This window comes from Papio anubis, chromosome 4 (genome assembly GCF_008728515.1).
Source record: "Papio anubis isolate 15944 chromosome 4, Panubis1.0, whole genome shotgun sequence".
Lineage (NCBI taxonomy): Eukaryota > Metazoa > Chordata > Mammalia > Primates > Cercopithecidae > Papio > Papio anubis.
This window is the reverse complement of record NC_044979.1, coordinates 106,957,517-106,971,014: the sequence shown is the minus strand read 5'-3', so window position 1 is coordinate 106,971,014 and position 13,498 is coordinate 106,957,517. Positions and strand designations below refer to the sequence as shown.

At 39.1% G+C, this 13,498-nt stretch overlaps 1 protein-coding gene across 11 annotated transcripts in view; it reads left to right on the top strand.

The window, feature by feature from the left end:
* ELMO1 (engulfment and cell motility 1) overlaps positions 1-13,498 on the top strand; it is a 620,389-nt gene that overhangs the window by 289,440 nt on the left and 317,451 nt on the right. The gene's annotated exons all lie outside the window — the stretch shown is intronic.

Genomic DNA, 13,498 nt, shown 5'->3' with positions numbered 1-13,498 from the left:
GAATGGAATGAGAGAGATGAGCGGAAGTGTTACGGAGGTCAGGCAAAGAGAAGACGATATACATCAGAGAAGGAGGTACACTGGGGAATCCAGGGGGCTTAGAATCTATTGGCCTAGATCCCTAGCATCTTCCTGGGTGTTTCTTTCAGGAGGCACCTTTGTGCCTCACCTTAAAGAAATGATGAGGAGCTGGGATCGCATGAATTATTCATGAGCCAGATTTCCCTTTAGTCTGTACACATGTGCTTGAATTTCTAAAAATCTTTTTAAGGGACTTTATATTTCTCTGATTAAATTTCTTCTTGCTAATGGACCCCATATGCCTAGTCACCAAAGATCTTTTGAACCTAAAGGGGAAAAAAGCTACAGAATTGAAGTGGTGACTCTACCACTTATTAGCCATTGTCTTTCCCAAGTTGCAAGTTCTGACCTCATCCATAGGATGAGAACCATAACAGGTACCTCGTCACTTGTTTTGATGGGTGGTCGGGAAGATAATTGGAATTTTGCATTTGGAGTGCCGGGTGTGAAGCCCATCAGTATCAGTACCAACACCTTGTCGCAGTTATTTTTCTGCTCTCAGAGTATTCACCGTGTCTCCCTCTTAGGTCAGTTTTGATAGACTGTCTTCCCTGTTTTCATCCAATCTATTGATTCTTATTAGTAGATTCCTATTATATATGGAGAGGGATCAACAGCAGAATCTGAAGATGCCTAGAGGCTACTTGCAAGGATCTTTGGGACACTGGTCCATGTTGGGGGTTACAAAGTCAGAGGCCTTCAACAACCTCATTATACAAATGTGTAAGAACCAGGTGAGGAGAGAGAGTGGTGGGGCCCATGTCAACTCAGAGAATGTATGTCCCATCTAAAGCAGTCATCTCAGTAAGAGTCACTGCCCAATCCAACACCTGGTACAGGGGGAGTCAAGGGCACCAGCTCCATGGGCTGCTATGAATAGCTCCCTAACATGCGCTTGCATTTGGTTAATGTGGCTTTGGAGCAGTGGTTCTTATGGTATGGTCCAGAAGCCATCGGCAGCACCTAGGAACTTGTATGAATGCAAATTCTTGGCTCCACTCCAGACCTACTGAGTCAGCTCTGGAGGTGAGGCCCAGCAACCTGGGATTTCACAGGCCTTCTAGGAGATTCTGATGTTCTTGAGAATGATTTGGAAAGTGGTTCTCAACCTTGGAAGGACACTGGAATCAATGTTCTGGGGAGCTTTAAAAATTCAACCACCTGGCTCCCAACCACAGAGCTTCTCATTGAACTGATTTGGACTAGAACCTGGACACCAGGAATTTTTTTTAAAGCTCCCCAGGGGATTTTCAGGTGTGTCTAAGACAGAGAACTGCTGTTCTCAGGAGCTCATTGAAACACCCACATACTCATTTCTCCTGGGTGAAGAGGTGACGAGAGGGAGGCATGTATCATTTGACAGAGTTCCCAGATGACCTCTCTTCCCCTTAGAGAATGTGACCTTGAACCACCAGCTCAAGAAATAGCCTCGAATAGGGCTTTTAATAGATTAAATGAATATTCACTCAATGTGACTTGTTTTAAAGGTTGCTTTTAATGCTATATTTGTTCAGCAAATGTAGGCACTCATATAACACAAATATTAACTCCTAAATCCTCAAAGGCTTTCCCCATGATATGCCATCTGGCAAGCATTATTATCATCAGCTCTTTATTATCCACGCTAATAAAGGACTAGCATGGCACTGGTAATTGAAAAACACGTATCATTTAAAAATCATTCAGGCTAGTACCAGTACTGTTTTCCAAGCCAGGAAGTATTCAAGAGTAGAAATATTGACTGATTACAGTTTGCTACTTCCCTGTGGAGGTGCTAATACATATTATTTTAGTGAGAAATTTGAGCCATTGGAGTGAGAAGCTTCTAAATTATAATTCCTGTTTCTGAATAAGGGGGTTTGTTTTATTGACGAGAGTCCTGAGCACAGAGACAAGGAACAGCAAGTATATTTGAAATGCATGTGCCCCTGGGAACCAGTGGATTAAAGCATGGTATAATATAGAAGCTGCATGGGGATTTGAGGAATGGTGGATCTGGATTCTAGATCTCCTGATATTACCTGTGTCATTTGAGATGAACCATCCTCTCTACCAGTGGGTCTCAAAGAGTCCTCAACTAGCAACAGCTGTATCACCTGGCGATTTATTAAAGATACAATTCTTGGGCCTTACCCCGGGCCTACTGGATCAGACTCGGGGTGGGGCCAGCAATCAGTGCTTCAAAAGCCCTCCAAGAAATTCGGATGCCTGCTCAAGTTTAAGCACTGCTACTCTCCACCAGGGGCTCAGTTTTTTTGTCTATAAAATAAGAGGACCAGCCTAGATGATATTTAAGGTTTACTCTAGCTCTCCAGTGGCCATGGTGTGTGGGCACAGAATAGGTTTAGAGATTTCCTGTCTTACAGCTTATACCCTCCCTTGAATGTGTGATTGAAATCATTCGGCTGAAAAACTGACAGGCAGGTAACAGAAAAGAAACTGATTTCCAGGAACTAGATACTCAGACTCGATACCCAAACGGCACCTTGGGCGCTCACTACAAAATAACTCATAATATCTTCAGCTGGTTGGTACTACTTTCCCAAAGTAAAAAACTCTGGTGTTTTGGAAAAGGAAGCAGCCATCTCCCTTTTCTCTAGGGACTGAGAGCTGTCTGCTGTGATTCACAGAGCAGCATTTCAACGGAAACTAACAAATGGCATTTCAGAAGAATGTACCAGAGGTACACAGGCTTTGCAGTAAAACAAGGGAAAATTTCAAGCCGTTTATCAAAGCTCCTGCAGCTTCCATTTCAAGACAGGTGGAAAAAAATAACATGGAACAAGAAAAGAAAATAAATCTGTATCCAGGGCATCTCATAAATAAGAAAGGAGTGGGGGAGTTGCTGGCCTTGCTGAGCTCTCAGAGTATTTTTGTCACAGTACAGAAAGCTTTTAAATGTTTTGGCGTGAAATTCTTTTCCTTTTCCTGTTATTAAAATTTGTGGTTGTAAAATTATTTCACTGACTATTGAAACCAAAAAAAAAAAAAAAAAGAAAGCTGAGAAAATGATAACTGGAGTGAGAGAGAGAGAATGAGAACATAGTTCACTCTTTACCCCAAAATATTTTTTATTGTTATCTAAAATGTAGTGATGCTCCATAATTTAGGGTAAGTCATTGAAAATCAAAGGCAATTTTCTAATTGGCTTTTGCTCCGCAAGAGCCTATTTGCTATAGACAATTAGGGATGTGATTTATTGAACATGAGAGAGACATGGGTCTGTTATAATGTCTGAGGGGGTGGATGAATTATAACTTTTATTAAAAAGATAGGCCAGTAGTGGTAGCTCACGCCTGTAATCCCAGCACTTTGGGAGGCTGAGGCGGGTGGATTACCTGAGGTCAGGAGTTTGAGACCAGCCTGGCCAACATGAGGAAACCCTGTCTCTACTGAAAATACAAAACTTAACCAGGCATGGTGACGCATGCCTGTAATCCCAGCTACTTGGGAGGCTGAGGCAGGACAATTGCTAGAACACGGGGGGCAGAGGCTGCAGTGAGCCAAGATCATGCCATTGCACTCCAGCCTTGGTGATAGAATGAGACTCCATCTCAAAAAAAAAAAAAAAAACAACAAACAAACAGAAAAAAACCGACCGGCTGCAGTGGCTCACTCCTGTAATCCTAGCACTTTGGGAGGCCAAGACTGGCAGATCACTTGAGGTCAGGAGTTCGAAATCAGCCTGGCCAGCATGGTGAAACCTTGTCTCTACCAAAAATACAAAAATCAGCTGGGTGTGTTGGCGGGCGCCTGTAATCCCAGCTACTCAGGGGGCTGAGGCAAGAGAATTGCTTGAACCTGGGAGGCAAAAGTTGCAGTGAGCCAAGATTCCACCACTGCACTCCAGCTTGGGCGACAGAGCAAGATTTGGTCGCGAAAAAAATAAAAATAAAAAATAAATAAAAAGATGGATCTCAGGCCCACTCTGCCAGATGGAATAACGTTGATTGAGGAGAACCTGCATTGGACATCTTTGTGAAATTCCCAGCAATGTTAGGTTGTTGATCAACCTGGTTAAAAGCCCATGCTCTGAGTTCACAGTCTGGCTTTGCCACAACTGGCTCTGAAACTTTGGGCAAGCTACCCAATTGTCAGTGCTTTGTTTTCCTTTGGGGGATAATGACGGTATCTACCTGGTGGGAGTTTTGTGAGGATTGAGAACACCGTGTGCAAGACACTTTGCGCATGCCTGGTGCATAGCAGGCATTCTTTTATTGAGACTATTTGCTAATTAGTCATATAGTTCTTTAAAGGAACCCTAAAACTCAATTACATTGTTTTTTAACTGTAAGAATTTTTTGAAAATAGCAAATGAAAGCCTGCGGAGGGGTATGATTGATGAAAGGAGGTTTGAAGGGCATATTGGGTGCAAAATTCAAAGAAGATTGATAACTCTTGAGCCATGGGATCTTCTCCTCCATCAGCTTCATTAACATAGCTTTGGGGAATTGTTAGAATTAGATTCAGAGATACTAATTTTTTTCCACTAGATTTCCTTTTTTATGTATTTATTTTTGAAACTCATATAGCAACACTAGAAATAGGTCTGAACTAAATATCATGTTTCTCTTTTACATTTGGCTCCCCTCCTGTGTTGGCTGGCCTATGCTGCACAATGGCTAATATTGATTAGCCTACATTTTTCTTAAATACACTTTTCTCAGTCTATGTAAAGTCTAAATGCTAGCAGTACCAAAATAAATGCATTCATCTCTAAACTGGTGGTAAAAAAAAAAGTAGGAACGAAAGATGGTTGAGACATATTGTCCAGTGAAATCTTTCCCTGTGATGCCACGGCCAGGTGTGAGGTCTGGGGCAAGCTTCCAAACTCATCTGAGCGGCAGTTTCCTCATCAATAGAATTGGGATAAGAATAGCACCTACCAGGTGTGAGATTTAATACATGTAAAGTGCAAAATAGTGCTAACACCCAGAATGTACTTAGCAAATGTTAACTTCTTAAATGCTACTTGTGTTCATGAGAATTCGATGTATCAGAGTCAAAATAATCAATTTGTGTGTAATGGGTAGGAAGTTTTACTATTCTTTACTAAATAACTAAAAACATTACAAAATCTTTAATGGTAAGTTACTTTTTAGACTTAATCTCTCGTCATTTATTTCCAATTAAAACTGGACCCCACTGTATATGACATGCAGAATGGTTTTTATTTTTGTTACAATCATACTTATTTTGAGATGTATCATTCTTATCATTAGTAACAGTTCTCTGATATTTTAAAAACTTTCCAACATTGGAATAAATGAATCAGGATAAAATGCTGAAATAAAATACTCAAATCATTGCACTTATACAACCTGTAGTTGTAGACAGCAATGCTATTTAAACTGTGGAACTGTGGCCAGTAGGCAGCACTACTCTCTCATAGTTTTGGATATTGCTTATTAGCTTATAAACAAAATTTCAGATCAGCATGGGTAAGATAGTTTAGATGTACTCTTGAATAATGTAGAAAAGTGTGGGTTGTTTGATCCTTGAACAAGTGAACAGAAAGGCCTTCCAGCACCAAAGTTAGAAAAAAAATTGCCTTTAACCAAAATTGCCCTGGAAAAACAGAGATTCATGCTGTTTATCCAAAATGAAAGTATGTCATTTCATACAACTTATCTAGATCGTGAGGCAAAAGCAGTTTTCTTTCACACCTCTTTAACTTTTCTTTTTCATCTGTTTAACCTGGAAAAAAAAAATCTTGTCTTAAATTATTTACCATTTAGATCTGAATTTTTAAACTTTCTTATTTTCAGTTTTTTTTTTTTTAAATTTCAGTAAGTTTTTGGGGAACAGGTGATGTTTGGTTACATGAGTAAGTTCTTTAGTGGTGATTTCTGAGATTTTGGTACACCTGTCACCCAAGCAGTGTACACTGTACCCAATGTATAGTCTTTTATCTCTCACCAACCCCCATTCTTTCCCCCAGGTCCCCGAAGTCCAGTGTGTCATTCTTATGCCTTAGCTCCCACATGAGTGAGAACATACAATGTTTGGTTTTCCATTCCTGAGTTATTTCACTTAGATAACAGTCTCCAATTCCATCCAGATTGCTGTGAATGCCACTATTTCATTTTATTTTACGGCTGAGTAATATTCCATGGTGTATATAAATATGCCACATTTTCTTTATCCACTCATTGATTGATGGACATTTGAGCTGGTTCCATATTTTTGCAACTGCAAATTGTACTGCTGTATACATGCGTGTGCAAGTATCATTTTCATATAATGACTTCCTTTCCTCTGGGTAGATACCTATTATTGGGATTGCTGGATCAAACAGTGGACCTACTTTTAGTTCTTTGAGGAACCTCTACACTGTTTTCTATAGTGGTTGTACTAGTTTACCTTCCACCAACAGTGTAAGAGTGTTCCCTTTTCACTGCATCTATGCCAACATCTATTATTTTTTGATTTCTTGATTATAGCAATTCTTATAGGAGTCAGGTCGTATTGCATGGTGGTTTTGATTTGCATTTCCCTGATCATTAGTGATGTTGAGCATTTTTTCCATATGCTTGCTGTCCATTTGTATGTCTTCTGTTGAGAATTGTCTATTCATGTCCTTAGCCCACTTTTTGGTGGGATTGTTTGTTCTTTTCTTGCTGATTTGTTTGAGTTCTTTGTAGATTCTGGATGTTAGTCCTTTGTCAGATGTATAGATTGTGAAGATTTTCTCCCATTTGATGGGTTGTCTGTTAACTCTGCTGATTATTTCTTTTTCTGTGCAGAAGCATTTTAGTTTAATTAAGTCCCATCTGTTTATCTTTGTTTTTGTGGCATTTGCTTTTGGATTCTTGGTCATTAAGTCTTTAAGCCAATGTCTAGAGGGGTTTTCCAGTGTCATCTTCTATAATCTTTATGGTTTCAGGTCTTAGATTTAAGTATTTGATCCATCTTGAGTTGATTTTTGTGTAAGATGAGAGATGAGGATCCAGTTTTATTCTTCTATATGTGGCTTGCCAATTATCCCAGCACCATTTGTTGAATAGAGTGTCCTTTTCCCACTTTTTTTTTTGTTTGTTTGCTTTGTCAAAGATCAGTTGGCTGTAAGTATTTGCTTTATTTCTGGGTTCTCTATTCTGTTCCATTGGTCTATGTGCCTATTTTTATACCAGTTCCATGCTGTTTTGGTGACTATCACCTTATAGTATAGGTGGAAGTCAGGTAATGTGATACCTCCAGATTTGTTCTTTTTGCTTAGTCTTGCATTGGCTATGTGGGCTCTTTTTTGGTTCCATGTGAATTTTAAGATTGCTTTTTTCTAGTTCTGTGAAGAGCAATGGTGCTATTTGGATAGGAATTGCACTGAATTTGTAGACTGCTTTTGACAGTATGATCATTTTCACAATGTTGATTTTACCCATCCATGAACATGGGATGCATTTCCATTTGTTAGTGTTGTCTATAATTTCTTTCAGCAGTGTTTCATAGTTTTTCTTGTAGAGGTCTTTCACCTCCCTGGTTAGGTATATTTTTAAGTATTTTAATTTTTTGCAGCTATTGTGAAAGAGGTTGAGTGATTTGATTTTCAGCTTGGTCGCTGTTGGTATATAGCAGAGCTACTGATTTGTGTACATTAATTTTGTATCCTGAAACTTTACTGAATTTATTTGCCAGTTCTAGGAGCTTATTGGATGAGTCTTTAGGGTTTTCTAGGTATGCAATTGTATTATCAGCAAAAAGTGACAATTTGACTGCCCTTTATGTATTTCTCTTGTCTGACTGCTCTGTCTAGGACTTCCAGTACTATGTTGAATAGTGGTGAAAGTGGGCATTGTTGTCTTGTGCTAGTTCTCAGGGGGAATGCTTTCACCTTTTCCCCATTCAGTATAATGTTCACTGTGAGTTTGTCATAAATGCCTTTTATTACCTTAAGGTATATCCCTTCTATACAGATTTTGCTGAGGGTTTTAATCATAAAGCGGTGTTGAATTCTGTCAAATGCTTTTTCTGCATCTATTGAGATGATCGTATGATTTCGTTTTTGATTCTATTTATGTGGTGTGTCACATTTATTGACTTACATATGTTAAACCATCCCAGCATCCCTGGTATGAAACCCACTTGATCATGGTGAATTATCTTTTTGATATGCTATTTGATTTGGTTCACTAGTATTTTATTGAGGATTTTCTCATCTGTGTTCATTAGGGATATTGGTCTATAGTTTTCTTTTTTTATGATGTCCTTCCCTGGCTTTTGGTATTACGGTGATACTGGCTTCATAGAACGATTAAGGGAGGAATCCCTCTTTCTCTATCTGTTGGAATAGTGTCAATAGATTGGTACCAATTCTTACTTGAAATCTGATAGAATTCAGCTGTGAATCCATCTGGTCCTGGACTTTTTTGTGTTGGAAATTTTCTTTATTACCATTTCAATCTCACTGCCTGTTATTGGTCTGCTTGGAGATTCTATATCTTCCTGGTTTAATCTAGAAAAGTTGCATATTTCCAGGAATTTATCCATCTCTTCTAGGTTTTCTGGTTTATATGCATCAAGGTATTCATAGAAGCCTTGAATAATCTTTTATATTTCTCTAGAATCAGTTGTAATATCTCCCGTTTTGTTTCCAATTTAGCTTATTTGGATCTTCTCTCTTCTTTTTTGGTTATTCTCACTAATAGTCTTTTTTTTTTTTATCTTTTCAAAGAACCAGCATTTTGTTTCAGTTATGTTTTGTATTTTGTTGTTGTTGTTTGTTTGTTTCAATTTCATTTAGTTCTGCTCTGATCTTCATTATTTCTTTTCTTCTGCTGGGTTTGGATTTGGATTGTTCTTGTTTCTCCAGGTCCATGAGGTGTGACCTTAGATTGTCTGTGTGTGCTCTTTCAGACTTTTGATGTAGGCATTTAATCCTATGAGCTTTCCTCTTAGCACCACCATTGCTGTATCCCAGAGGTTTTGATGGTTGTGTCACTATTATCATTCAGTTCAAATAATTTTTTAATTTCCATCTTGACTTCCCTGTTGACCCAGTGATCATTCAGGAGCAGGTTATTTAATTTCCATGTGTTTGCATGGTTTTGTGGATTCCTGTTGGGGTTGATTTCCAATTTTATTCCACTGTGGTCTGAGAGAGTACTTGATATAATTTCAGTTTTCTTAAATTTACTGAGACTTGGGCCGGGCACAGTGGCTTATGCCTGTAATCCCAGCACTTTTGGAGGCCGAGGTGGGCGGATCACCTGAGGTCAGAAGTTCAAAACAGCCTGGTCAACATGGCAAAACCCCGTCTCTACTAAAAATACAAAAAGTAGCCGGGCGTGGTGGCATGCGACTGTAATCCCAGCTACTCGGGAGGCTGAGGCAGGAGAATTGCTTGAACCTGGGAGGTGGAGGTTGCAGTGAGTGAGATTGCACCACTGCACTCCAGCCTGGTGACAGAGTGAGACTCTGCCTCAAAAAAAAAAAAAAAAAAAAAAAGAAAAGAAAAAAAATTTACTGAGACTTGTTTTGTGGCCTATCATATGATCTGTCTTGGAGAGCGTTCATGTGCTGATGAATAGAATGTGTGTTCTGCAGTTATTGGGCAGAAGGTTCTGTAAATATCCATTAAGTCTATTTGTTGTAGGGTATAGTCCATTGTTTCTTTGTTGATGTTCTGTCTTGATGACCTTTCTAGTGCTGTCAGTGAGTATTAAAGTCCCCCACTATTATTGTGTTGCCGTCTATATCATTTCTTCGGTCTAGTAGTAATAGTTTTATAAATTTGGGAGATCCAGTGTTAGATGCATATATATTTAGTATTGTGGTATTTCCCTGTTGGACTAGTCCTTTTAATATTATATAATATCCTTCTTTGTCTTTTTTAACTGCTGTTGCTTTAAAGTTTGTTTTGTCTGATGTAAGAATAGCTACTCCTGCTTGCTTTTATTGTCCATTTTCATGGAATATCTTTTTCTACCCCTTTAACTTAAATTTATGTGAGTTCTTATGTGTTAGGTGAGTCTCTTTAAAGCAGCAGAAACTTGGTTCGTGAATTCTTATCCCTTCTACCATTCTGTATCTTTTCAGTGAAGCATTGAGGCCATTTACATTCAGTGTTAGTATTGAGATGTGAGGTACTATTCTATTCATTGTGCTATTAGTTGCCTGAATACTTTGTGTTTTTCTTCATTGTGTTGTTGTTATATACACAATATATATGTATTGTGAGATTTATGCTTTAAGGTCTTCTGAGATAGATGCTTTAAGGAGGTTCTATTTTGTTTGTTTTTTCAAGGATTTGTTTCAAGATTTAGAGCTCCTTTTAGCAGTTCTTATAGTGCTGATTTGGTAGTGGCGAATTCTCTCAGCATTTGTTTGTTTGGAAAAGACTGTATCTTTCCTTCACTTATGAAGCTTAGTTTCACTGGACACAAAATTCTTGGCTGATAATTGTTTTGTTGAAGGAGGCTGAAAATAGGACCTCAATCCCTTGTAGCTTGTAAGTTTTCTGCTGAAAAATCTGCTGTTAATTTGATAGGTTTTCCGTTATAGGTTACCTGATGCTTTTGCCTCATAGCTCTTCAGATTTTTTTTTGTCTTAACTTTAGATAACCTGTTAACTATGTGCCTAGGTGATAATATTTTTGTGATGAGTTTCCCAGGTGTTCTTTGAGCTTCTTGTATTTGGATGTCTAGATTTCTAGCAAGGCCAGGGAAGTTTTCCTCAATTACTGCCACAAATATGTTTTCCAAACTTTTAGATTTCTCTTTTTCCTTAGGAACACCAATTATTCTTAGGTTTGGATGTTTAACATAGTCCCATACTTCTTGGAGGCTTTGTTCATTTTTTAAATTATTTTTTCTTTGTCTTTGACGGATTAGGTTAATTTGAAAGCCTTCTCTTTGAGCTTTGATGTTCTTTATTCTGCTCGTTCAATTCTATTGCTGTTACTTTGCAGTGAATTTTGCATTTCTCTAACTGTGTCCTTGGTTCCCAGAAGTTCTGATTGTTTTTATTTATGCTATCTATTTCACTGAAGAATTTTTCTTTCCTGTATCCTGTATCCTGTTTTTTATTTCTTTAACTTGGACTCCACCTTTCTCTGCTGCCTCCTTGAGTAACTTAATAATCCACTTTCTGAATTCTTACTCTGGCAATTCGGATATTTTGTCTTGGTTTGGATCCACTGCCGGTGAGCTGGTATAATCTTTTGCGGTATTAAAGAAGCTTGTTTTGTCATATTACCAGAATTGTTTTTCTGGTTCCCTCTCATTTGGGTAGACTAAGTCACAGGGAAGATCTGGGACTCAAGGACTACTGTTCAAATTCTTTTGTCTTACAGAGTGCTCCCTTTATGTGGTGTTCTCCCCCTTCTCCTAAGAATGTGATTTCCTAAGAGCCAAACTGTAGTGATTGTGTTTGCTCTTCTAGGTCTAGCCACCCAACAGAGCTACCCAGCTCCGTGCTGGTACTGGCACGTGTCTGCAAAGAGTCCTGTGATATGATTGGTCTTCAGGTCTTGCAGCCATGGATAACTGCACCTGCTTCAGTGGAGTTAGTAGGGGAGTGAAGTGGTGTGGGTCCTTGGTTATGTTTTTGTTTAGTGTGCTGGTTGCCTCCCAGGGAGCCTGCAGTGGTGATCCAGTTCCTTCAAAGCGTCTGTGAATTATCTCAGCTTTCCTGATATGTTCCTGCGTTAGTTCTTGGAAGAAAAGTTCATGGTGTAAGTCTCCACATGCTGCTCTATCCTTCCGAGTGGAAGCTGCAACTAATCCTGCCTCCTATCCACCCTCTTGGAAAAAATGGCAGATCTGCATTTTCAGAATAGTTCTTGGTCGTTGTTTTCAGTAATTAATGGTGAAGAGTAAATTGCTAATCTTACTAAGAGTCTTGTGGTGTTTTTGCTGGGTGATCTCAAGTATATGGAGAATTCAGATCAGCCAGGCCTTCTCCTCTTAGGCATATTTGTAACTATTTTTTATTTGGGTAAATTTATGGGGTACAAGTGTACTTTTGTTACATAGATATGCTGCATAGTGGGGAGGTCAGGGCTTTTAGTGTACCCATCACCTACATAGTGCATTGTACTCAGTAAGCAATTTCTTGTCATCCCACCAATTCCCAGCCTTCTGAGTTTGCGTTGTCTATCATTCCACACCCTATACCCACGTGTGCACATCATTTAGCTCCCACTTCTATGTGAGAATATGTGACATTTGACTTTCTGTTTCTGAGTTATTTCACTTAAAATAATGGCTTCCAGTTCCATTCATGTTGCTACAAAAGATATGATTTCATTCTTTTTTTATGACTAAATAGTATCCCATTATGTATATGTACCACATTTTCTTGATCCAGTCATCCATTGGTGGACACATAGGTGCATTCTCTATCTTTGCTATAGTGAATAGTACTGCAATAAACATAAGAGTGCAGGTGATTTTTGGTATAATGATTTCTTTCTTTCTTTCTTTCTTTTTTTTTGGAGACAGAGTCTTGCCCTGTTTCCCAGGTTGGAGTGCAATGGCGTAATCTGGACTCACTGCAACCTCCGCCTCCCAGATTCAAGCAGTTCTCCTGCCTCTACCTTTTGAGTAGCTGGGATTACAGGCCCATGCCACCACACCTACCTAATTTGTTGTATCTTTAGGGGTTTCACCATGTTGGCCAGGCTGGTCTCAAACTCCTGACCTCATGATCCACCCGCCTCAGCCTCCCAAAGTGGACTACAGGAGTGAGCCACTGTGCCCAGCCAATGATTTCTTTTCCTTTGTGTAGATACCCAGTAGTGGAATTGCTGGATTGAATGGTAGTTCTATTTTTAGTTCTTGAGAAATCTCCATAGTGTTTTCCATAGAGGTTGCACTAATTTACATTCCCATCAACAGTATATAAGCATTTTCTTTTTTCCCTTTTCTTGCCATCTGTTATTCTTTGTCTTTTTACTAATAACCATTCTGACTGGTGTGAGATGGTATCTCGTTGTTTTCATTTGCATTTCTCCGATGATTACTGATGTTGAGCATTATATGCTTGTTGGCCTTTTGTGTGTCTTCTTTTGAAAAATGTCTAATCATGTCTTTTGCCCACTTTTAAACTGGATTGTTTTTCATTTGCTGAGGTGTTTGAGTTCTGCATATCTGCAACTATTATTTCATCTTTGGGGTTCTGTGTGCTGTGTGTGGTGACCCTAAAGACCAGAGAGGAAGGTTCTCAGACTTCCTGAGAGCAGACAGATGTGAGGATGCTGTGGATATCTGAACTTTATCCAGTGTCTGTGCTCAGAGGCCTGTGGACTGTGTAAACCTGGACAGTTCACAAAGTCCATCAATGCATGCGGCTGCATTTAACCTCCCACATAAGGATCTGGAGTCAAGGTGTGAATAGGCCATAGTTTCCTTGGAGTCAGCTTCCGAATTAAATACCAGAGGTGTGGCTTTATCCCAGCTTTTTCTACCCAAATACTGT